A 25,151-nucleotide genomic window follows, 5' to 3' on the forward strand; every position below is an offset into this window, starting at 1 on the left:
CTATAAGACCGGGTATAATATAATACCGGATATAATATAATATAACACAATATAACACCAGGTCTTATATTAATTTTTGCTCCAAAAGATGCATTAAAAGCTGATCGTCCCGCTAGGTCTTATTTTGGGGGAAATATCAGGAACAGCTAAAATAAAAAAATAGGGGTAATAACAAATGCTGACAAGGACAAAGAAAAAGTAGCTCTCCCACACACACTGGTGGGAATGTAAAATGGTACAGCCATTCTGGAAAAGTTTGGGAGTGTCTTATAAAACTAAACATGTCCTCGCCCTACAACACAGGAAGCTCCCTCTATCGCAGAGAAGTATACACAAAATCTTATCCCTAAATGTTCCCAGCCACTTTATTCTTAATAGCAAAATAGTGAATATACCATAAGTCCCTTGACAGGTGAATGGTTAAACAAAGTACATATTAATAAATATACCATTACATACCATTCTTGAAATGACAAAACTATATAGAGAACAGGTTGCCAGAGGACAGGGAGGGGTTTGGGGTTGAAGTGCGAATACAAAGAAGTCGCAAAGGGAGTTTTCTTCATGGTACGGAACAGTTAGTTCTGTATCTTTCCTGAGGTGAGAGTTACACGAATTTATATATACAGGAAAAAACTGCATAGAACTATACACACAAAAATGAATCCAGGTTTAAAAAGTGGTGAAAATTAACTTTCACCACTTTTTAGTTAACAGTGATGAACCATTGTCAATTTCCTGGTTTTGATGTCTTCCTGGAGCTTTGTAAGATGTCACCATTGGGGGGAAACTGGGCAAAGGATACACATGACTCTGTACTAATTGGGCAACTTCTTGTGAGTCTACAGTTGTTCCAAAATAGAGGTTTGTTCGTTTTTTGGGTGTTTTTTTTTTTAAATAATGAGAGGGGAGAAAGAGGTAGAGGTATAGGCAGACCGCAGAGTTACTGCAGGTTGGGTTCCAGACCACCGCAATAAAGAATATCGCAATAAAGCAAGTCGTCATCTTTTTGCAGGCGGAGGCTCTTGCCTTCAGTTTGTAAAAAACACAACACCTGCGAGGCACAATGAAGCGAAGCTCAATAAAACAAGGTAGTATGCCTGTGCAGATGAAACGCGACTGGCCATCAACTGCTAACTGTTGAAGCTAGGTCATGGGTATATGGAGATTCATCACTAATACTCTTATTTTTTTAGCTACCTAATTTTTTCCATAATAAAAAGTTAATGAAGAAGGTATAAGAAAACTATATATATCAATATATTAACAGCAACGTCCCCAGTTGGTGAGTGTATTGTTTTTTACTAATATGCCTTTCAAATTTTTTCTATAAAATAAATTTCTTATATAAAACAATTTTCGAAGAAATCTTTGCTCATGGGGTCTTCTGTCCTCAGTTTTACTCGTATTACAAAAAGCAGCACTACAGAAAAAATTTTTAAACGTAAGAACCCCAAGAATACTTCTTCCTCTGACAACACAGCTTAATTTGAAAACATTTCACCTATTATACATACCCAATTTATATTTCATGTCACCTGAAAGTTCTATCATCTTTTCCTAAAATTAGCGAAAACGCTCTTGCTAAAACAGATTTACCATCAGCGCAGTAACTCAGTATTACTGTGGTCCTCACAACAAATCAGATGTCTAAGTTCAAGACACTGTAAGACATTTTAACAATTCCAGTTGGGTTTGCATTCCCAATGATGCCTACTATCATAATTAACTTTAAATTTTGTTTAAAATTTGTTATGTCCTTTTAAAGTTTTCAACATATTTTTAAAAAGCGGATGCTAAAAAACAATGGTTACAAAACCATGCTGAAGAATTCAACACACGTGAATCTGAAAAAGTAACAATAATTCACTGAATACTGAGATTCTCACAATGTAATTTTTATTATTTTATTTATCAAGGAAAAATGATATAACGTTTCCCTTAGGAATAATTTAATTTAATTTAAATTAGATTATAATAGAAATAATGAGATCTGAGCTCTGCATTATCTGTGGGACCTTGGGTTAAGTCACATTCTCCCTGAAACTCCGTTTCCTTATCTGCATACTGAAAGGGTTCTACTTGTTAGTCTCTCCAGTTTAAAATTCTATATAATGATGCTCTAAACTGTATTTCATAACCTTTGACCCATACTCATTCCAATGACATCTTTGGAAAACATTTAGATGTGATACAGAAATGTCATAAATGTTATAATTATATAAATACACAATATATATAATTATGTTGTTAATTATATCATAAATAACTTTTATGGGTTTAAATTATTTGGGAGAATATTATTAGATCAGAGTTTCTCAACATCAACACTGCTGACATTGTGCACTGGATAATTTTGTTGTGGGGGTTTTCAGGCGCATTTTAGGAGGTTTAGCATAGACCCACTAGATACCCTTAGAATCCCCGCGGGTGACAACCAACAATGTCTCCAAAAATCACCTCTGCTGGAGAAACTCTGATATTAGATTAAAACTTCCGAGGGTTCTTTTGAAGATGGCAAGGAAAAAGAAGAAAGACTGTTTTCGTTTTTGTGATATAGGAGGAAAGGTATAAGGCTAGGAATGAACAAAACAAAAAGGTTCAACTGCAACTCACATATTCCTACTATAAAAAAGAAAAAATACTCTTTTGCAATGAGGCCTACTGAAAAACATATTAACCAAATATTGTGCAGAGCTAATATAGTAATAATGATGAGAATAACAGTATAAAAAGCTGAGGAGAAAATCTACAGGTGTTCCATCCTCAATAAAGCCAAAGGTTTTTAAATCAGAAATTAAGTCAACAAAATTATTCTTCTCCCTAGCATTTGTGAGAGTAAACATTCTCAAGTCACCTGCTATTCTTTAACCACTGAGAATACCCACATGAAAAACTCATCCACCCACAGTTAAATACAGTAAGAATCTGTTTTAATGAAGTGTAAATATGCTACACATGCCATGAAAAGTTAACACTAAAGGCATATCCTTAAATCCTTTATGTATTTAAAAAAAAGGCCAAAGACCTTCAGTGTGGTGAAACATTTAAATGCTACAACAGAAAATTCACCCATTCACTTTTTGGCTCTTTAATACTCTCTATAAAAATCAACTCAACCATATTTTCCATCAAACCGACAAATACCTAGTTTCCTTAGTCTATTCTTGGATAGGTCACCAGACTGGGAATAAGAGACCCAGAGGCTATTCCCAGCTGCAAAACAGACTGGTAATCTCAAGCAAATTATTCACTCAGGTTAAGGTTCTATACCCGTATCATGCTGACAATACTGAAAATCTGCCCAGAAACATGCACTGAGAAACCCAGGACTTCCTCCTGCACCCAAAGCACAACTGCAAACGTATTTTTAGATTTATTAAATCTAAAAATCTGAATAGGATTTTATTTATAGCAACATTTAACATACTTGAAATTTCAAAACTGTGTGGTGCCTTTACCACTGCCCTCTACAAAATAAATGCTTTTTTAAATCGACATGCCCGATTTTGCAAAACTATATGCAAACTACATCAATCAGAATTATTATGTAAAGCCAAAAAAAAGCTGTTTTAATTCAAGCTCTTGGGAAGGGCGTTAATTTTGCACTTCCTAACTTTATCTAGCTTTTAGTCTACTACACAAGAAGTTCTTTCCTGGCACTGTAAAGACGTGCTTCACAGAGTCTGAAAGGCAAAAGTCTGCCCCACAGCCAAAATCTGCAAAGGCCTTAGGGCTGCGCTTACCACTAAACTTGCAGGTTTTACTAGCGCAACCAACACGCGAATGCCGGCGTACGTTGTTTGCTCTTGATACCAAGTAAAAAAACTGTCCAACAGCCCAAGTTACCCATCTGACCTTTTCGCATATCATAAAACTGTAAACACAAGGCAATCCAAACAGGAGATTTGGAAAAAAGCAGGGTTAGGAGGCAAAAGGGGTGTCAATTGACGTTCGGCGGCCCCCGCTGTCAGGCAGACACTTGTCAGCTGCCGGGAAGCCACTCACAAAGTTTGCCACCCCGCCGGGGGCCGGGGGCCCTGACGCGCCGCGGCCCCGACCCGGAAGCCCGGTGTCTGGGAGGCCCCGCCGCCCGCCGAGGCAGGAAAGGCGCCGGCCCCTCCGCGCCCCCCGCCGCCTGCTGCACACAGGCGCACCGCCGGCGCGCACTCACACGCACACACAACAAAAGGGAGACTCGAGAGCCGCGTGCGGAGCGTCGGTGCGCGCGGGGACGCTCCTCCCCCGGCCCCCCCGCGCGGCGCCGGGCCTGCTCACTCACCGGCGCTGCGCGGAGGGTGCGCGGCCCCCGGCCCCCGCGGCCCCCGGGGCCCCCGGCCCCCGGCCCCCCGGCCCCGCTCCGCCCGCTCGCGGACGAGGCCGGCGGCAGCGCGGCGGCTCCGGGCCCAGCACCCGCGCGCCTCCGGGCCCAGCACCCGCGCGCCTCCGCGCCGCCGGCCGAGCCGAGCGCCGGCGAAATCCCTCCCGTGGGGCCACCGGATCCGGCCGGGGCTCCCTACGTCCCGGGTTTCTCAAGAAATAAAACTATTATGCTTAATTACCCTCGGTAAAATTCCCCACCCTTACAAACCATGGGAAATTTAAGCCCCTTTCCTTACTGAACCACACTAATCAAAAGTAGAATCCAACACAATAGTTAACAATAAGAAATCTCTTTCTGTAACCTCTTCCTTAAGCCTTCTTCTTACTGTTCTCCACACCTTAATTTACTCGTTTTAGTTTGCCCTTGCTTTGTTTTTAACCCAAGAACTGCATTTTCCCAAAAGAATACTTTCCCTGAACCATCTTTCCAATTTTACTTTTGAAATTTACTTTTCTAATAGTAACAAGCTTCCTAATAAATCCCTTCCATCTCCCACTTACCTATTCAAAACCTCTCCACGTTTATAATTTTTATCAGCTCCTACCAAATAATTCATAAATTACTTTCTCAAACACTGCATTTTTTGTCTATTCCGTCATTCCCTGAAAGCTAACTCTCCCACTTAACACAAAATTTTGCCCAATTGCCCTCCAATTTTGTGAACCTATTTTCAGAGAGGCCACCAGTCACTGAAAAATCCATTTAAACATACCCCCAATAACCTGACAATCTTTTCAAATATTCCCTACCAATTCATCTGAATCACCATAACTCAAGACTACCATGCTCATTTCCCTACAGACTAATTATAGAACCTAATCAAATTAACACAACTACCAAAATATAATATGTATCTATAACAAGCAGATGTGTGTTGATAAGCACACATATACAGGACCTTGCAAAACATGAAGTGTGTGTTTCGTTCTAATCTCTTGGACATTGCTCTTCTCAAATTTACAAGGAAAACTCCATGCCAACCAGGATTTTCAGGCATCCAACCCACTATGTTGTGAAGTCACTTATCTATGTTAAATTAATGTAATTATCATTTAAGACATACTCTCTCCATTTCTACTATATCATTCCCAACACCTTCCTTAGGATATGCATTATTAGTCTAACTAACCCAAACAATTCACTCAAATATTCAGAACATATCCCTACACACCAAGGCCCAAGCTATGTCTGGTCCTGTAAGCTGGTCCTGGAAGTAATTCTAGACCAAATCAGGCAGGTTACAGCAAAGATGTGAGATGGGCAAAATGACGACCCTGGGCCCTCTTAGGCTTTCAAAGCTCTGGGTCTCCACAGGCTCTTCATTATTAAATCTGGTTGACTGACTAAATGCCAAAGGGAGGGGGAAAATTGATGAATGACCCAGGGCTAGATTCTGGAAGTCATCCTGAAGCAAAAATGCACCAGGATGGAACACCAATACTATGATGTATTTTGTACCTTGTCATATTGTTCTCTCTGCCACCAAATACACTCTCTCCGAAACATGGGGTAACATCAAAAATCCTGATCTGAACAGAGAGGGTCAAAAAGTATTCTTTGCTCAGTCAGTTAATCACGTAAGGAATATAATGCAAATACAAAGGGTTTGAAACATACAGCATTGGTCCCTTACTGATTTAAAACGTCAGCTGCCAGGACCACAGCAAGGCACTGATAGAGAATCTCATAAACCACAGTTAAGGTAAGCCCTTGACAGTCAAATCTTTGCTAGTACAAGGGAAAGGCTGACAGAAAACAAAGTCTGACATAAATGAATACGACTGCAGAGCTGCACAAGCAAAAAGTTTTGAGAGCAGAAACACAAGCCAAAAAATAGTCTAGGCCTTAAATATCATCAATGGAAGAAGATGAATGTTTCAAGACCTGAGGTTATAATGTCCAAGATTTAAAAGCAAAACAAAATTTTTAAAAAGTAAGAGTGTTTCAGTTTCAGCCATTTTTTGGTTTTGGAACTAGCAAAGTAGCTCCTTTAGAGATGTTCAATAAATGATAAATAACTAGAAATATGAGAGCATTTTTAGAACTGTGTATCTGGAAGTCACCCATCTACAGGTAATAAACGAAATGAGAAGACAGAGCAAACCAGCCTCCTAAGAACTCGAAGAAGTGAGATATAGTTGGGGGATGGGTGAAAAGGTGAAGGGATTAGAAAATACAAATTGGTCATCACAAAATAGTCAAAAATAGGGATGTGAAATACAGTAAGGGGAATATAATCAATAATGTTGCAAAGACTACGTAGGGTGTCAGATGGCTACTGGACTTATGGGGGGAATCACTTCATAGATTATATAAATACCTAACCACTGCACTGTATACCTGGAACTAATATAAAATAATATTGAATGTCAACTATAATTAAATATATATATATATACTCACAGGATGTAAAGTACAGCACAGGGAATACAGCCAATGGTATTGCAGTAGCTATGTTTGTCAGAGGGGTAGTAGACTTGGTGCCGTTATCACTTAGAGAGGGGTGTAAAAGTCTAATTATTATATTGTTTTGTACACCTGAAACTAATAATAAAATTTAATTTAAAAAAGAAATGAGATAAAAATCATTTAGACAAAAAAGAAAGCTACAGAGGCTGTGTTAGATCCCTTAGGACACTTCCTACCTACCATCCAAAGCATTCTTTCTACTTTTTACCTGAACCTCTTTACGTATACAAATTACCACCACACACTTTTTGTAAATAAGTTTGATGTGGTTTTGAGGCACTCAAGCAGAGACCAAAGATCTCAATGTCTCTATCATTTATGCCTTTTTAAAACAAACAGAAAAAAGCTATGCATGATGTCCTATCACCTTTACAACATCACGGGTGGCGAGGACTAACCTGACTGCACAGAGAAGGAATAGGCTCCTGGCATTATTTCCTAGGTAGCATTATGTTTTCTCCATATTTTCTCTCCTAAAGTTACTCACTGTCTTCTTCAGCTTCTTCTTATTCCTAGTCAGGTAACTCCAGCCTCCTCCATTCATTTCCATTTTATCCATTTACTAGCTTCTATCAGCTGGTCCATGTTCTTTGCCAACAAATACCCCAGGTCTTCCGTTGCCTTTCATGTTAGTACCCCTCCACCTCATACTTTGTTTCATTGTCTCATTTCTAATACACAGATCTCTCAGTTGAACTTATATCATATGTATGTTACATATGGTTATGATTTTGAAAGTACAATTTATTTATAAAGAAATTGAAATAACGGGTGAATGTAACAAATTCATCTATTTATCACCATCCCAATGCCACAAGGATTCAGATCACTGTCATCTCTTGCCTGGACTGTTGCGGCCACCTCATCTTAACTCAAGCTTAGCTTTTCCTGGACCACCTGCTTCTCTCATGACTCAGCTATCCCTTCTCCTACTCCTTCAGCTTGATGAAAGGACCAACTGCTTCCTGCACCCCAGGGACACTCCCACTGTTCTCTATCACTAAAAGAATCTCTTTGCAGTTCACATTATTCAAATCATTCCATCAGCAACATCTACCAAGCTCCAGAATACCCTCCCATCTTCCTTCCTCAAAGATTTCAATTCTATTTTGTCCCGTAGTCAGCCATTATTCTCAGTGACTTCAAAAAATGATACTGAAGAACTTTCTACATCCTAACCTTCCTCAACTCTTAAAACCTTCATCAGTACTTCAGCCACCCATGAATATATACTGAAAATAGGTCATAATTGAAAGTGCTGTACCACTAGGACTGTAACTTCAGAAACCCTTTATTTTTTTAATCCACAACTACTTTATTTTCTAGTTCTACACCTGCTCTTCACCTCCTTTTAGGTTCCTTTGTCTCCCTACACAATTTAAATTTGTCCGTCGCCCATTTTCATACAGTCCTCTCCAGCATATGATGACTTTCCATTATATTCACCATGTATCTCCCCAATGATAATCTTCACCATCTGTTTTCTCCACACCCACCCACACCATTGAGTGTTAAGCACCACCAAAAAGCTATGAAATTGTCTACAACTGATTTATTCTAAACACAGCTCTCATCTCATTGACTAATTCAACTCATTAATCCCATCAATCTAGTCCATAAAATTCCCTCAAATCACAGCTTCTCCACCTGTTCTCAGATCCTCTTTACAGCTTCCAAAATTCTGTATCTTCATCCATCTGTTACTTATTGCCTCCCGTTTTAGAAAAAGAGTTGTTCCTCCTTCTTAAAATAAATTTCTTAATACAATTCCTACAGTCAATGCTCCCATATTCTCCCAGTCAACTAAGTTCTTTACCCCCATGCGTTCTGGTCTCTGAATGGTTCTTGAAAACCAAAAAAACAACTCAATGTACTAAACCTATGACCCACCACCACCCAACTCTTTATCCTCTTTGGCAGTGAAGAACTACCTCCTTTGGTTTATGTCACTGTCCCACACAATTCTACTCTGGTCTTTCTAGTTGCTTCTTCAGTCTCCAATGACTTCTGGTCCTCTTCTTAGCCCAAAAGTGGGTGTTTTCCCAAGTTCTGTCCTGGAGTTTTCTCTAATTCCCTCCCCCTGACATCTCACCTCTCACCACTGCATCTGCAGTGATTATGTTTATCATTTGTTCGATGATTATCTTCCCCCAGCTCCCAAAAATAATCTTTAAACCATCATCCTCTGGCTCAATCTAATTTATTCCTGAGGCATTAGAATATGACTTCTTTTTAACTGCGTTCTTCAATTATTGCTTCAATTAACAGCTCAATTATCAGTCCAAATATTTTCATAACCATCAGCGCTCTACCAAATCCAGAATTAGTAGCTTCAATTATCAAGTCTATGTATATATTCCCAAATCGCTACTGGACCGCTTTCCTCAGCTGAATCCAATATTTTTAATTCTAACTGGAGAATTCCCCTTGGATACTTCTATTGGTGCCTCACACACTGGTCAATGTGTCTTAAAACTCAAGTAGCCATTCCTCCCCACCGAAACAGTTCTGCTAACTGATCCAATAATTTCTGTTAATGGCACCACCATTCTCAGTCACCCATGTTAAAAACTCTAGAATTCCCCATAATTTTTCTTGTTCACTTTTTCTCCACTGTTTCCCAAAAGCCCATTTGCCATCATACCCTTCGTATCCTTCTTTGATGTAGTTCTTGTACCTATCCCTTTCCTTTTATTCCCACTACCACCATCCCAACTTATACTCTCGATACTTCACACGTTTGTCATAGCCTTTAACTGTCTTCTGGTTACTAGGTTCTCTTCATTGCAAAACAAAAAACAGTTCACCAGATTAGTATTCTTAAACCCACTTTATTTCCCCACTCAAAAATAGTTCCCCACTGCATATTGAGTCAAGTTAAAACTCCTCCAACCTATAAAAAATAGAAACTACTCAATTGTCCAACAAAACTAAACTACACAAAAAATGTAACCCAATTTTAGCTGCTGCCTTTTGAATCTTTCCACAACTCTAAATTTCCAGTCATCTTCCCCTCCACTCTCCATCTAATCACATCCCACCCCTGCATTTCTAATCTGGCTGCTATCAAACTAATTTGAGTCCTTCTTAGTCTCTCCAGTAGCCTCCTCACGTGGCTTCTCACTGCCAATCTTACTCTACCACCACACTGGCCCCAACCTATCCTTATGGTTTAGCTATTGTCAGATTAAGTCATCTAATACACAGCCCTTGATTCAATTCTCAAAAAAGTTCAATAGGTACACTTCAATCATATATGTTAACATACTTTAATCCTCAAATCCTTGCCACACAGTATAATGATTATCAATTTCCTGATGAGAAACTGAGTCTCAGAAAGGAAGGAATTCTTTCCATAATCATAGCGTGGGTAAACAGAAAGGCCAATACTTAAATCCAGCTTCTATTTGCTTACCAAGCACAACACCACGTCCTATCAAATACAAACTACTGAATTCAGCTTTCAAGGCCATCCATTTTCTACCCAGCCCCAAATGACTCTCTTTCTACCTTGTATCATATTATGACCTATTCATGAACTCTATCTTCCAAACCACAGGATGTGATCAATTTAGTTAGTCCTGAAATCAGTTTAATGAGTGACAGTAATCTTTCAATTTTTTTTTTAGACAAAAAGAATAGAAAACATCTAAGAACATCCAACATGGTAAGGACTGTTATAGTTACAGAAACTTGCTGTTTTACATGTACACACAAACATTCACACATGCACATATCAGGTGAAGATGTAACATCCATTCTTACCGTGGGTCACAGTAAAAAGCTTACCTTACTATTCTACTAAAAAACTTAACTTACTATTATTCTCTATATATCCGTGGCTTCTCACCTACAAACCTTTGCTTTTACTGATCCTTCATGGGGGAATGCTCTTTCCAGTAATTTCTGCCAGTTGGGATCCTATCCATCCCTTCAAAGACTAGCTAAAATGCAGTCACAGGTTTTCCCTTAGTCAAATGTTTTTACTCCCTTTTAACATTCGGTATTTTCTTATGATACATTTGTGATCATAGTGTAGTTACCGTGTTTCCCGGAAAATAAGACCTAGCCGGACCATCAGCTCTAATGCATCTTTTGGAGCAAAGATATTAATATAAGACCTGGTCTTATTTTACTATAATGTAAGACCAGTCTTATAGTAAAATAAGACCAAATCTTATATTAATTTGCTCCAAAAGACGCATTAGAGCTGATGGTCCGGCTGGGTCTTATTTTCCGGGAAACACGGTATTTGTGCACAAATGCAGCTCCCTTATTAGAATATAAATTTCAAAGGATTTATTCCTGACTGCATCTAACAATGCTTTTGCATACAGAGAGAGGGCATTATCTGTGGACTAAAAAAACTCATCCCATCATTTTATGAAACCGGGTATAAATCAACATAAGTAATTCTTACTACATTCCAACTTCTGTTAACACTTATCCTTCAAATAGTCTACCATCTTCCTCCCCAAAATAGCAACTTCAAATAATCTGCGTTACCTTCAATCTTCTCTTGCTTTCCTCTAAACATAACTTATATTAATCTTTTTCTTCTTTCAGAATCATACTTTCTATCGGATCGCACCTTTTCTTCTCCATCTGCTTAGCTTTCACTTTACTCCTAGTTTTCTAACATCCATAACGACAGATCTTATACTTTTTAATTTTAAAAAATGTATTTTTCAATTACCGTTCACATACAATATTACATTAGTTTTAGGTGTACAAAACACAGTAATTAGATATTTATATACCCCACAAAGTGATCACCCCAGTAAGTCTATTATCCATCTGACACTGCGCATAGTTATTACATTATTGACTGTATTCCCTATGCCGTACTTTACATCCCTGTAATGTTTTTTTCAATACAGTTGACATTCAGTATTATTTTATGTCAGTTTCAGGTATAGATCTTATATTCTTTAAATAGATTTTTCTTTCATTTTCAATTACACTTCCTCAATTATTTCAATTCATGTACATATACTTAGCAGCACCATTAAATCCTTTGTAGAAAAAGACTGGTTACAAATAAATAAATTGAAGAGAAAACATAAAGATAATTTAGATTTCCTAAATTATCTCAGATACTTCTTCTCCATTCATTTATTCAACAAGGATGTGTCTACTGGACATATGCCCTCAATTTTCTATTCTGTTCTGTAATTCAGAAAGCAGCTTTCAGAAAAGCATGCAGGAAGATGCCAGAATAACAGAGCCAAGTTGACTCACGCTCTTCACTCACAGAGACCAAGAAATTGTGGGGTACAGACTCAAAAAAGGAAAAACTAAAAGTTACACTAGATATAGATGGAAATAGACACTCCACCCCCTACCCCAGTTGTTCTAAAGGGCTCAAAAATCTACCCAGCAAAGGTGGATTTGAAAAGGAACAAACCAGGAGGAGTAGCGAAAATGAAATAGGCAGAAAGCATTCAGACAAAAATAGACCAGGACTCTAGGTTCATTCTAGGGCTGCAAGAGAAATTTGGAGCAATTTAGTTCCTCTCCTGAGATCCCTAAGGAATCCTTTCAAATATCCAGCTGAAGTATGGTACACTGAAATCCTTTCCCCAAACCTTAGCCAATGTTCATTTCTCCATTCCCTGAGCTTCTAAAGCACTTCACTATCTGTAAAACTCATTTGGGACTTACTCATAAACTCTCTTGTTCACAGTAATGAAACTATTAACATACCAAAATTTATTTACATATTAAAATCAGCGTGGTACTCTTTAAAATATTTACCTTGGGAGGCTATCAGTTATTTATTCCCTCCATCCGACCATCTGATGCATTTAACCAACATTAATCTTAGCGCCTAACTAACTACATGTGAACTGTCACCTGAGTTCAAAATATTTCCAACTTCCTCTCTGGGAATGTTTTCCAAAGTCAGTTAATAAGTCAAACAAAAAAATCATTCCCATTTCAGTCACTAAGTGAATTTAAACCAAAACTATTCTTAATCAGTCTACTTGATATCAACAGATCTTCAGCATTTCTAAAAATCAAATCTTTCATGCTAAAATGATTTGTCATCAACGAGACTATTCAGAACGACATTATGCCCTGTGTTGTTTGTAACTGTGCCATCCTAGAGGGATTATGAAGTCCTAGAGGATAGGGACTGTTTTACTCGTCTTTATAGGCTCCCCACTCCCACAGCACACAGCAGATACTCAATAAGGTCATTCAGGAACAGTGTTCCAAAAAAGTTCTGAACACTACTTTGAAAATGACTACCAAAATACAAAAATTCTCATCAAAGGTACAACTTTTGATATTTGTTTAAAAAAAACAATTTTCTGAAGTCTTACATTGTTACTGGATTTACTCAAGACTGCCTTTCTCCCCTTAAAAGAATATAAATATTATAAATTCCTTCAAGGTAGAACTTCATTGAACACATTTTTCTTATCTTAAAAATGAATCAAATCAAATCAGACATATTCTTAAAACAGCTAAAAATCTCTAAGCAGTCCTGTAGGCCTGAGGTAAGAAAATCCAAATTAAACCAGCCCCAGCTCCAGACCAGATTTACTCAAACGAAACTAGCCTCAGATCATAAGAGAACCTTTGGTCCCACACCTGTGATGTTTTTGCAACTGGTATAGCTCCCTTCTGTCTTCTCTTAAATCTAAAAGCCTTCCCTCCAGTTGGATATCCTCTCTCTCTCTCTCTCTCTCTCTCTCTCTCTCTCTCCCTCCCTCCCTCCCTCCCTCCCTCCCTCCCACACTCACTCACACACATTTTGTCTGCAACAACCCCATAGTACTCAGCAATTTCACACATTCCCCCAATTATCACTAAAGCAGTGAACACTACTTTCTATCAGTCATTCAACAGGTATTTATTAAGCACTGAAGAATCAAACTGTTGTGAGTGTCCCTAGAGATTCAAGTCTCATCTCTAGAAGAGGTTACAATCTAGCCACCATTTGCAAAACAAAAAGAGAATAATGCCCATAAGCAAAGACACCATTTAGCAGTATGTAATCTACCCATGAGCCGTTGTTTTTATTCAAAGTAAGGAAGATTCTCAAGGGGTGGGATTACTTAAATAAGACTTCCTCAAACAAGAGTGACATCTTTCTATCCTCTCAATCACAGTCACACTGACTTGGTGATGCTGCACCCGAGACACAAACAACAAAAAACAGTATTTCAGGACTCTATCGTAATACATGAGCGGTATACCTTTCCCACCGTATTACCACCATATTTGTGGCTTAATACGCTGATTTCCTTATAACTGCCACAAATCACAGTCTCACCACTGTAATTTAAATCTCTCTTCACACCAACTCTATCCAAGTGTCCTCATAATTCTTTATCTTTTCTACAGCCGCCTACAAAATGATCACCATCTCCGTCATAGCCTATCCTTCACCATCCTCCTCCTCGTAGCACATTTCCCCACCCATCTCTCCACAAAAAAATACATATCCATGTTAATCCATTCCTTCCTAAAAACATAATGCCACAGAAGCCTGGAAAGAACAATTAAGGGTCATTTTAATCCATTCCCAGATTCCCCACACTAAAACTCTCCAGAAGACTGTCAAAAGAATACTACACAGTTGACCTGGTAAATAACTCGAAGATGAACTATCATTGCCAAGCAACTCTTCCTCATTGCTAACTAGAAAACACTTATGCTGCAAAGACATGTTTCCTACAATCTAGTCTTTCTTATATAGGTCCATCCAACAAACTTCCCTTTATCATCTCACCCAGTATTTCCAGTCTAATTTTAAAGGCTTTCTCTTTAAGCATATTACTTCAAGATATAAAGACATTGAATAAAACAGTAACTACCAAAGGTTGGAAAGGAGAGGCAGAAAGGAGATAATGCCGGTGACACAAATCCTTTCCATTCACTGCGAAGTCTTGACTTCTTCATACCGTCATTTTGATCAATCAAGAAATAATAGTGCATTCAGATTATTTGCAGACCTGGAGAAAAGCCTAGTAAAAACTACAAAAATTAATGCTTAGAAGTAGTAGACTGGCAAGTGGGGCTGCAACTGAAGAGATGAGACAGGGGCTACTGCTTTTCAAGATAAGCTCCCTCAGTATAATTTTATTTTTCAATTATTTACATGTATTGTTTCCTATAATTTAAAAGGGAAGAAAAACAATAATGACATGCTATATTTAAATCCATAAACTTACAAAAATTAAAGACCTGATAATATAGAGTGCAGGGGAGGGGAAGAAAAACAGACCTTCTCACACCGTGATGACAACAAAAATGGGTACCTCCTACCATGCAATATATTGGAACATCCGAGTTATACACATTGTACTGACATAAAATGTTTTCCAGTTTTTTAAAAATAATCCTGGATTATTGCTGAGAAAAATTTTAATAGAAGCCCGTCTCTACTCTAATGCTAAATTATCATCCTCCTTTAGAGATATTCGCTAAATGAATACCCATCTTTCCATCTCATTCATTAATCCCCTCACCTTACATTTCTATAAAAAGATTTTTCATACTACTCTCTCCTCATTTGAATTAACATTACAATGTAGCGTGTATACAAATCTTTAATAACCAATTTTCAGGTGAAAAAAGCTGATTCAAAGAGTGAATAAAATTTTAAGAGTATGCTCCTAGCCTACAGTTCCCTCTTGGAAATCTGGTCTGGTGTGAACTCAGCAAATCCAGCAGGCCTTGGTTCATTTCCTGACACAAAAATGCTAATAAAAAATAAATCCGGTCTCTTCAAGTTCCCCTAGACCTCAAGGCAACCAGTCCCGGCTTTGCAACCTAAGACCAAAACAGATATTCTAGATCCTTCATTCTGCTGGCCACACTTTGCAGGCTGATGCATTTTCTTCAATATCACCTTGCCTCAATGAGAATATACATTCAGGAAATGTGAATGACTGAAGGTCTCCCACCAGCCCCGGTTATGGAACCAGTGCAGCCAATTAGACTAATTTGAGCTACAAATGGATCCTCGGAAAAAGGGCCACCATGCATGGAATACCCCCCATCATTAATTATCACCCTGTGTAGTGCAACCCAAGCTGAATATGGCACCAGTTCTGGACCACTTAAGCTGGGCGATAAAGAAGAAAACCACCAAATCAAGTAATCTCCACTCCAGCATTTGCAAGGATCGTGTTCATCCAGCCTCCAGTAAATGATGATACTTGAAATTTGCTAAAATCTAAACTCGGTGGCCTAGAGAATACCTGGTGAGCCAGGTGTTTTCTTAAGGTCTGTTTCAGAGATTCTCACACTCACTGGTGCGGGTCTAAAATGTCTCAGACCAAATTACAGACTAAGGTCTCATTTTCAGTGACCCCAACCACGACCGGGACCCACACTTACCAGATGTCACGTGCAGAGGAGCCCAAACACGTTGGGAACTAGGCCATCCTGGCCCATCTGGAATAACCCTTTAGTCCTTGGCCCGACATTTACTAATTCTACTACATCTGTCTATTCTATCATGCATTCTCTTCATATTCTCTAGTAGAATATTTAGCACTCCGTCTCGCTTCTAACACCATCCTTCCTATTCACGGCAACCCCTTCTTTCCCTTTCTTTGGAAAGATTTCAGTTCTTTCCATAACAATATACCTAACGTCGCTGCACAATGCACACCCCCCACAATGCTCAAGAACTTGTCCACTGCCACCCCCTGCATTCCTCCACCTATCCGGGATCCTTCCCCCGGCCTCTCCTGGTACACACTCCCACCAGGTTTCCTGCAAGGATTCCCTTTTCTCCAGCCCCTGCCCTTCCCTCCTGCCAAAGAACACTGTGACGGAGGCCTGCGGTGCAGAAAGCACTGCACCAGGCACGGGGGACAGAAACCTGGTGTCTCCCTAGGCTTTTCACATCCACAGCGAGCACCGCCCGGCCTCCCCGTGCAAACCTCCCCCCTCCGTCCCCACCTGACACCCCCCCAGCGCAGGCCTCGGAGGCCGCCTCCTCGCCTCCGCCACCCCCGTCATTATCCCTTCTCACACCCCCAGCCCACCATCCGCGCCCTGCTTCCTCCCGTCCCCCAGCCCGCTCCTGCATTTCCCTCGGCCTCCGCCGGTCGCCCGGTCACCCCCAGCCTCGCCACGGCTCACTCCCCCCGGGGTCAAGCCGTTACCGCCGCGCGCTCCCCCCGCGCGCCGCCCCCTCCCCCTCCCCCGCCCTCCCCCGGGCCTGGGCCTGCCAGGCCGAGCGCTTTACCGCGGGCGAGCGCCGAGTCGCGCGGTCACCGACTGCAGACGGTGGCAGCTCCAGCCTTTCTAGGGGCCTTGAGAAGAGGGGAAGGGGGGAAGGGGGAGAACTTTTGCTGTGGCAGCTTCGGCAACAGCTCCCACCCCTACGCCTTTCTCCTCTTCCTCCCCCTCCTCCTCCTCTTCCTCCTTCTCTTCCTCCTCCCAGAGCAGTCGAGACGCAGACATGCCGCGGCTAGAGCGTCGCCGCGGTCGCCGCCACTGCCGGCGCGGGGCATTATGGGAAGCCCGCACACGGGAAGCGCTCCGCGGCGCCCGCCCTCCCCGCCCCGCGACCCGGCTGGGAAGACCCAGCGTGGCTTCGAGCTCGGCGCCTGCGTGTCATCTGCCCAACGTGGCCGGGGAAGCTGGCCCGAGCTGCAGGTCCCCCTGGCTGGGCCTGAAAGGATAGCAGTTTGAAAAAGATCGGGAACCTCTTTGAGTGGGGGTCCGCCATCAGCCGTCATCAGTGCCTACCGTTTTGAGAAGTGGAGGACTTAGGGCTCGTGTGTGTTTCAGGCCCGGGGAAAAGGAAGGGACGGGGACATGGGTGAAAGGCTATCTGCCGGAATTTCTTGGCTTTTTCGTTTCTCCTCTCTTACCTAGCCCTCCACCGCCTCTCCCGGAAGCGGCGGCCCTGCGCCCTTGAAACTGGCAAACCCCGTTAGTGTCTGCAAACTGAGTCGCAAGGTGTGAGCGCGGAGCAGGATCGAGAGGTCCCGCCCTGGACGCTGTGCGCAGGGTTTTACCTGGTGTTTCCCGCTCACCTCACCTGGGGCCCAAACTCGGTCTATACGGCAAGGACTTGGTAATGCTCTATGGAAAGCTAGCATTGCACAATTATGTCTCCTCCTTTGGGGATCCTGCAAGTGACCATAGCCCAATTGTGACCTTAATGGTGCCATTGAGCTAACATTTATTAGGCACCCCGAGGTGTTTGTGCATACAGTTACTCATCTTTGTGTCCCGACCCTACTGCAAGGTCAGACATGTGACAGAAAAGACGCTCTGTAAATGTTGAACGATTATGAGCATCCAACTTACAATGGGACGGAAACCCTTATTTAGTGTCTCTGCTTCAACATACTTAAATAATACTTAACCTCCGAGGGGAGAGGGAAAGGAAAGGTGTTAAAATATCTAACCATTTCTGGAGTTCCTGTCCACACCCACTTTCCCACCCCTTGCCAACTGAATGTTCATTTGACTAGTGCTTTTTGGCGAAATTCCAAAGTCCCAAATTATGCACTTGTGATGGCACTGAATTAGATTAGTGTCTGCAAGGTTAATGTTCCCCCAGGCATTAACCTTAGTAAATCGTGATGCCTGTTTAGAAATAGCTGAGGCCCCGAAGTTCAGCTTAATTTAGACACAGGTAACTAAGAAGAGCAAGGGTAAGCCACAGCACCACAATCAACTCTCCATGGGCTTTTTCCATTAAAAAACATAAATTTTAATAAGATGACAGTGCATATTCTGAATGCTAATTGCAACAAACAGTGATACAAGCTGGAGCAAGAGACTTATCTGGAGGACAGCCTTCTGGCAACTTCTAGCATCTGCAATGGCATCAAACTCAGAGATGCTAAAATAAAAAAAATACTTCTGACAGCAAAGAAGCAGATTCTGAATATTAGGTAATAGGAAAACTAATAACTGAAAAGTGCTGACGTCCTGGAGACTACACTCAATGGGCTAAGATTGATTAGTTTGCCATTAGGAATAGAGCTAGTTCTTTGCTCAACACTGTAACTACAAAACAGAGAAACAACTTTAACATGAGCAGAATAAAGAGCACTATAGACGTAGTGACAGCAGAACTGATAATGGGGGAGTAAATTTAAGCCTTTTGTAGGTTAAACGTCTATAGATACTTCTCAGCCCTAGTTTGCCTCTCCATGCTCCTCTTGCTCACCTCCCCAAACACCCCCTTAGGCATTCAGCCTATTTTCCTTTCCTTTTTTTTTAAATTTTATTCCTAAATAATTAGAGTCACAAGTTGCAAATATAGTACCAAGTCCCATTTACCCTTCACCTAGCTTCCCCCAATGATGACAAAATTTTATTAAAATATTAAAAATCAGGAAATTGACAATGGTACATTACCATTAACTAGACTACAGAATTTACTTTGTTTTTACCATTTTTTAAAAAGCTGCATTCGTGTGTAAATGCAATTTTATTCCATGTGTACATTCATGTAACCACTACAACAAAGATGCAGAACTATTCCATCACCACAAAAGAATTTTCTCCTGCTAGCTTTTTGTATTTGCAAATCCACCTCTCATCCCACCCCCCTACCCCATCCCTGACCCCTAGTAACCATTAATCTGTTTTCTATCTCTACAGTTTTGTGATTTCTAGAATGTTATATACTGCTCACTTCGGCAGCACATATACTAAAATTGGAACAATACAGAGAAGATTAGCATGGCCCCTGTGCAAGGATGACCTGCAAATTCTTGAAGCATTCTGTGTACAAAAAAGAAAAAAAAGAAGTTATGTAAATGGAATCATACAGCATGTAACCTTTTGAGATTGATGTTTTTACATAAACATAATACTCTCGAGTTCCAGCCAGGTTGTTGCAGGTATCAACAATGTTCATTCCTTTTTATTGCTGAGTAGTATTCCATTGGATGAATATATCAGGGTTTATTCATCCATTCCCCAGGTAAGGTACATTTTGGTTGTTTCTAATTTTTTTGCTGTTACAGATAAAACTGCTATGAACATTTGTGTACAATATACCTCAGATATATTACAAGTTAGGTTCCAGACCACTGCAATAAAGTGAGTCATAATCTTTTTGCTGGTGGAGGGTCTCACCTTCAATTTGTGAAAAATGCAACATCAGTGAAGTGCAATAAAGTGAAGTACAATAAAACAAAGTATGCCTGTATAAGCTGTTGTGTGAACTTAAGTTTTTATTTATCTGGGAGAAATGCCTAAGAGAATGACTGATGCATATTTAAGAAACTGCCAAACTATTTTCCAGAGTAGCTGTATCATTTTACATTCCCACCAACAATGTATATGAGATACAGTTGCTCCCCTTTCTCCCCATCCTCACCAACACTTGGTATTATCACCCTTTTTTATGTTAGCTGTTTTAATAAATATGTAGTGGTATGGTTCTTTCTCTTTTAAAAAGGGGAATAGGAGGCATGCTCTCTCTCCTTCCTTGGTGTGCTTTTAAACAAGCTCACAGGCCTCTTTTGTTGAAGGATTTTATTATATATCACTGTAAAAAAAAAACACACAGCTCTCATGGGTAAGTTATAAAGTTTTTTGAAATGGTAAGTTTATATAGCTTATGTCTTTCTTGACACCGTCTTTGAGATGGCTCCAGGAAACATCTGTTAAGTGGGCCTAGAAATGTTTGGTGGGGAGTGGGGGGGCTGATATACATTAAGCTACTCAGGATGCAGTCCACAGGTGGCAAACTTAAATGCCCAACAAGCCAAGCAGGTAACATGAATAAGTGAAGCAGGCCAGATGTAAAGACAATGGTCAGTAAAAGGGACTGAAAAGCCAGAGAGCTCAAACCAGTCTAAAGGGATTAGCCTCTACTCATGACCAGCTGGTGATTTCCAAGTGGAAATATGAAGATTAGGAAATCAAGAAAAATCAGGAATCCAAATTATTAGGTGAGCTTGCCCTAATATGAACATTGGCAACTAATTTCATTTCTTTAAAACAGGAAAGCATGTCAGACAAATCGTGTGAGGGGCAGATTCAGCCTGCAGCCACCCATCTATCCTATATGATGTGCCCTAACCCATAGAGGTTGGCACCACTGCTCGGATTAGTGGGATTCTCAGGTCCTCTCAGAGGCTCTTCCCTCTTCTCTGTCTCTGGAATGGGTTCTCTACATTCTTGGCCCTTGGTCTTTAGGAGAGGAATGCACTTCCATCTCTTAGTTCCTAAAGACTTCATCAGGTCTTCAGAACCTTCTAACCATCTTTCAAGCGTCCTAGAACTCTCAAGCTCGGAAGTATGTGAAAGTACTATCTTGTTTACCCATGTGGTTCCCTGCAGCATGAGCCATTTGTCCTTCAGGAGAAACTGGGCTTCTTTTTGCAAAGCTCTAAATTCATAGCCTTGTCAGAGACTGGCCACAGGAGCCTGCCTCCACATTGTGTCATTTCTACTGAACCCAGGAAACAATGGCCTTTCCTATTCCAGTGCGCCATCTTTCCCTGGCGCCTCCCCCTGGGTTCCTGCTTCACATCTGAAGGCTACTTCCAGATCATTGATATAGTCTAAAATTAATGACCAAGCTATGGAAACAAATGCCATCAACAGATGAACAGATAAAAAAAAATGTGGCGTGTACATACAATGGAATATTATTCAGCCTTTAAAAGGAAGGAAATCCTGCCATTTGTGACAACCTACATGGACCTGGAGGACATTGTGCTAAGTGAAACAAGCCAGTCACAGCAAGACAAACACTGCATGATTCCACTTATATGAGCTATCTAAAATAGTCAAACTCATAGAAGCAGAGAATACAATAACGGTTTCCAAGAAATGGGGGGTGGGGGAAATGGAGAGTTGTTCTTCAATGGGTATGAAGTTTCAGTTATACAAGATGAATAAGTTCTGGAGATCTGCTATGCAACATGTGCCTACAGTTAACAATATGGCATTGTGTGCGTCAAAATTTATTTTCTTAACGAATCTCGTTAAGTGTTCTTACGGAGAGATAGAGAACTGTGGGCGGTGTTGGATACACCTATTGCCTTGATTGTAGTGATACTATCACTGGGGTTTGCGCATCTCCAAACTCGTCAGACTGGACACATTAAATATGTGCAGTTCTTCCTGTATCAGTTATACTTCAATAACGCTGTTTTGTAAAAAATACAAAAATCTAATGAATGCCCTAATCTCGCCTACTTAGTATGAAGAATTCAGATAATAAATTGTTGAGTTTACAAAGACAAGTAGCCCTCCACCTCTGGGGCATTTAGGGGCGGTGCTGGGTTGTACCAGAGTTTATCATCTGTGAGATAACTATTGTTTGAATGCATACCAGGAAGGCATGAGTGGGAAGTCAAGCTGTGCAAGAGCACGAGGTGAATGAAAATCAGACCTTGCACCAGGATTATATTAGTGGCAAAGGAAAAAATAAAATCATAAAATAACACAACATTATAAGGATACTGTAGAGGTATAGAGGCTAGCCTGGTGGTTAAGTCCACGGACCGCAAGTAAACCCTCCTCAGTTTCAATCCTGCCTCTCCCACTTAGTAGCTTAACTTCTCTGTGCTGTCAAGTGCCCCATCTAGAACATGGGGCTAATAATAGTAACTTCCACTTAGGGTTGTTAACAATATTAAATGTTAATACATGTAAAATATTTAGAACAATGTCTGGCACATAGTTGAATGTTCTATGTGTTGTAGATGTTAGTAGTAGTAGTGCCGTTATTGTTACTCTTACTATTAAAAAGGACTTAAAGATAGTGCTGAACCAAATTTCCCTAAAGATCGAATTCAATAAGGGAAAAAAGTCAGTTCCTGCAAGTGGATTGAGGCAAGGGAAAAGATGGAAACTTTACAAGTACAAAAAATAATTTAAGTAGAAAAAACGGAGAATGTTTAGCATGAGGAATAAAAGGGTATATAATAGGTAGATGGAGCTGGGGGAAAACTAAGCAATTAAGCTACAGGAAAAAAATATGTACCATTATTAAGAGAGTTTACTTCTGAGCATGGTCTCTGCCTGAATCATTTAATTTATAAGGCTGATGAAATTGGTCTATTGTAAAGATGTTGCTATTTTCTACTCAGCAAATACCAGTGAATCAAATTCTTCTTTCCCAAAGTTTTAGCAGAATAAAAACAAGTTAACTGCTCGTATATATTAAAGCTGTGGGTTTCCATAATATGGAAAGAATGTCAATTGGAAAATTTTCTTTATCATTCTAGACCTTTTCAAGATTTTATACGTTTGCTAATTGCCAGATAGTACGATAAAATGCAGTGATGAATTTTTTCTTTCTTATTTTCACTGTCTTTCTATAATTTCAATTAAAAAGCACATCAGAATTCTGGACTTATCAGGAAATAGTAAAACTACCCTGGTGCTAAACAGTTATGAAGGTCAATGCAAAGAAGGAGTTAGCTTCTCAGAATATTACCATCTTCCTACCTGCCAATGTCCAGTGTAAACATAACTGAAAGCCCACATGCAAGACTCAACAAAAGAGGTAAAAGAGGTTCTGGTTTCATCAGCTATGAGACCACTATGGTTTAGAGGGATTCAGGGGAAGACAGGAGTGAAAGGTCAAGATGGGCAAGAACACAAGAATGAAGTGCTGGGTTGAGGCTGTTACCCTTTCATTCACTAATTGATTTTTCAAAAAGGCAACCATTTTACACTTTCCTGAAATTTATGCAGCTGCATAAGAACACAAGTTCTGGGGTTTGAAGAAGGGTAGGATGTGGTCTAAGTTCATGAGAAGCTCTTAGACTAATGGAAGACACAGATAAAAAAAGCAATCATTTCAGCATAATATACTGTGATAACATAGAGTATAGAGAAGGGGCTTTGAGTTCCCTCACTGATGGAGCCTGCAAATTGGCATGTCATTCCGATACCAAAACAATAATTTCCACCTCGTTCTTACATCTAAAAACGTACATATGAAGTTCGGTACAAACATCAAATATTATGCAGGAATTTCTCATTTAGAGAAGCACTTACCTCCTGAAAATTAAAAAATGTGTAAGCTTTGAAGCGAGTCCTTTCCAACGCACTCACACATCTTGAAATGATTGCAAAATAGTCCTCCATAGTCCATGAACAAATAACGCTGAAGAGCAAATGCAAGCTGAAAATGAGGTGAAAGTGATCTATGGCAGTGGTAGCAAAAGGAAACGATAGCCTCAGTGATAGAGTGGATAATTGGTGGGAAAAAGCTGTTGTACCTTTTCTTTCGCTAATTGATATCTCATAAAATCATTTTATACTTTCCCGAAGAAAATTATACATAAGCTTCATTCTTCCCTTATGAAAATAGGGGAAGGGGATAACTCAAAATCAGCTGATTTGGGGGTTGGTTTGGTTTGTAAGAAAATAAATTTCAATGTCACAGCTAAAGTCATCACCCAGCCTCAGCACCCATATCATCTGCGTCTGCACGTGTGCTCCTCAGACCTCTGGCAGAGACAGATGTGACATCCAAATGACTCATGTCCATCGGGAGAGCCCCAAGTCTGCATGGAACCGTTGAGATTTGGGGCATTGTGTTTAAAAAGCCAGAGACGTGTGCAGTATATTGGGAAAGTTCTCATGTTTTTTGTTTTTAACGTTTTGGTGCTTACAAGAAGGAACATCAGTTATTTGGAGACTATATTTATACGAAATGCCACATTCTTCGACATGCCAGATAGTAGAGCCAATAGAGAAAGGAACAATAAAAGTCTTGGAGTATGATTTAGTTACTGTAAAATCTTTATGATTTTACATAAAGCATGTACTGTAAGAAACATTGTTAACATCAGTCTTAAAAATCACACAGGTGACAAAATAAAGAGGTAACCAACTGAATGGGAGAAGATTTTTGCAAACAGTGCCTCCGATAAGGGGCTGATATCCAAAATATACAAGGAACTCATGAAACTCAACAACAAAAAAACAAACAACCCAATTGAAAAATGGGCAGAGGACCTGAAGAGACATTTCTCCAAAAAGGACATACAAATGGCCAATAGACATATGAAAAAATGCTCAACATCACTAATCATCAGAGAAATGCAAATAAAAACCACAATGAGATGCCACCTCACCCCAGTCAGAATGGATATCATCAACAAGACAAATAGTAACCAGTGTTGGAGAGGCTGTGGAGAAAAAGGAACCCTCATCCACTGTTGGTGGGAATGCAGACTGGTGCAGCCAATATGGAAGGCAGTGCGGAGGTTCCTCAAAAAATTACAAATAGAATTACCATATAACCCAGCAATCCCTCTCCTGGGTATCTACCCACAAAATCTGAAAACATTTAATTCATAAAGACAAGTGTGCTCCAGTGTTC

The 25,151-nt window shown here is 40.2% G+C and overlaps 1 protein-coding gene across 6 annotated transcripts in view; it reads right to left on the bottom strand.

Moving 5' to 3' along the window:
* ZNF148 (zinc finger protein 148) overlaps positions 1-17,335 on the bottom strand; it is a 103,892-nt gene extending 86,557 nt beyond the window's left edge. For 2 of the 6 annotated variants that reach the window (XM_081030146.1, XM_081030151.1), the window contains exon 1: positions 17,070-17,335. The gene's annotated coding sequence lies outside the window, so the exon portion shown is untranslated. Of the gene's footprint in view, positions 1-4,008; positions 4,165-16,210; positions 16,786-17,069 lie in introns of those variants that run through there. The other 4 variants (XM_081030147.1, XM_081030148.1, XM_081030150.1 and 1 more) reach the window with 4 other exon arrangements.
* Positions 17,336-25,151: the final 7,816 nt, after the last annotated feature.

Source organism: Rhinolophus hipposideros, assembly GCF_964194185.1.
Source record: "Rhinolophus hipposideros genome assembly, chromosome: 2".
Lineage (NCBI taxonomy): Eukaryota > Metazoa > Chordata > Mammalia > Chiroptera > Rhinolophidae > Rhinolophus > Rhinolophus hipposideros.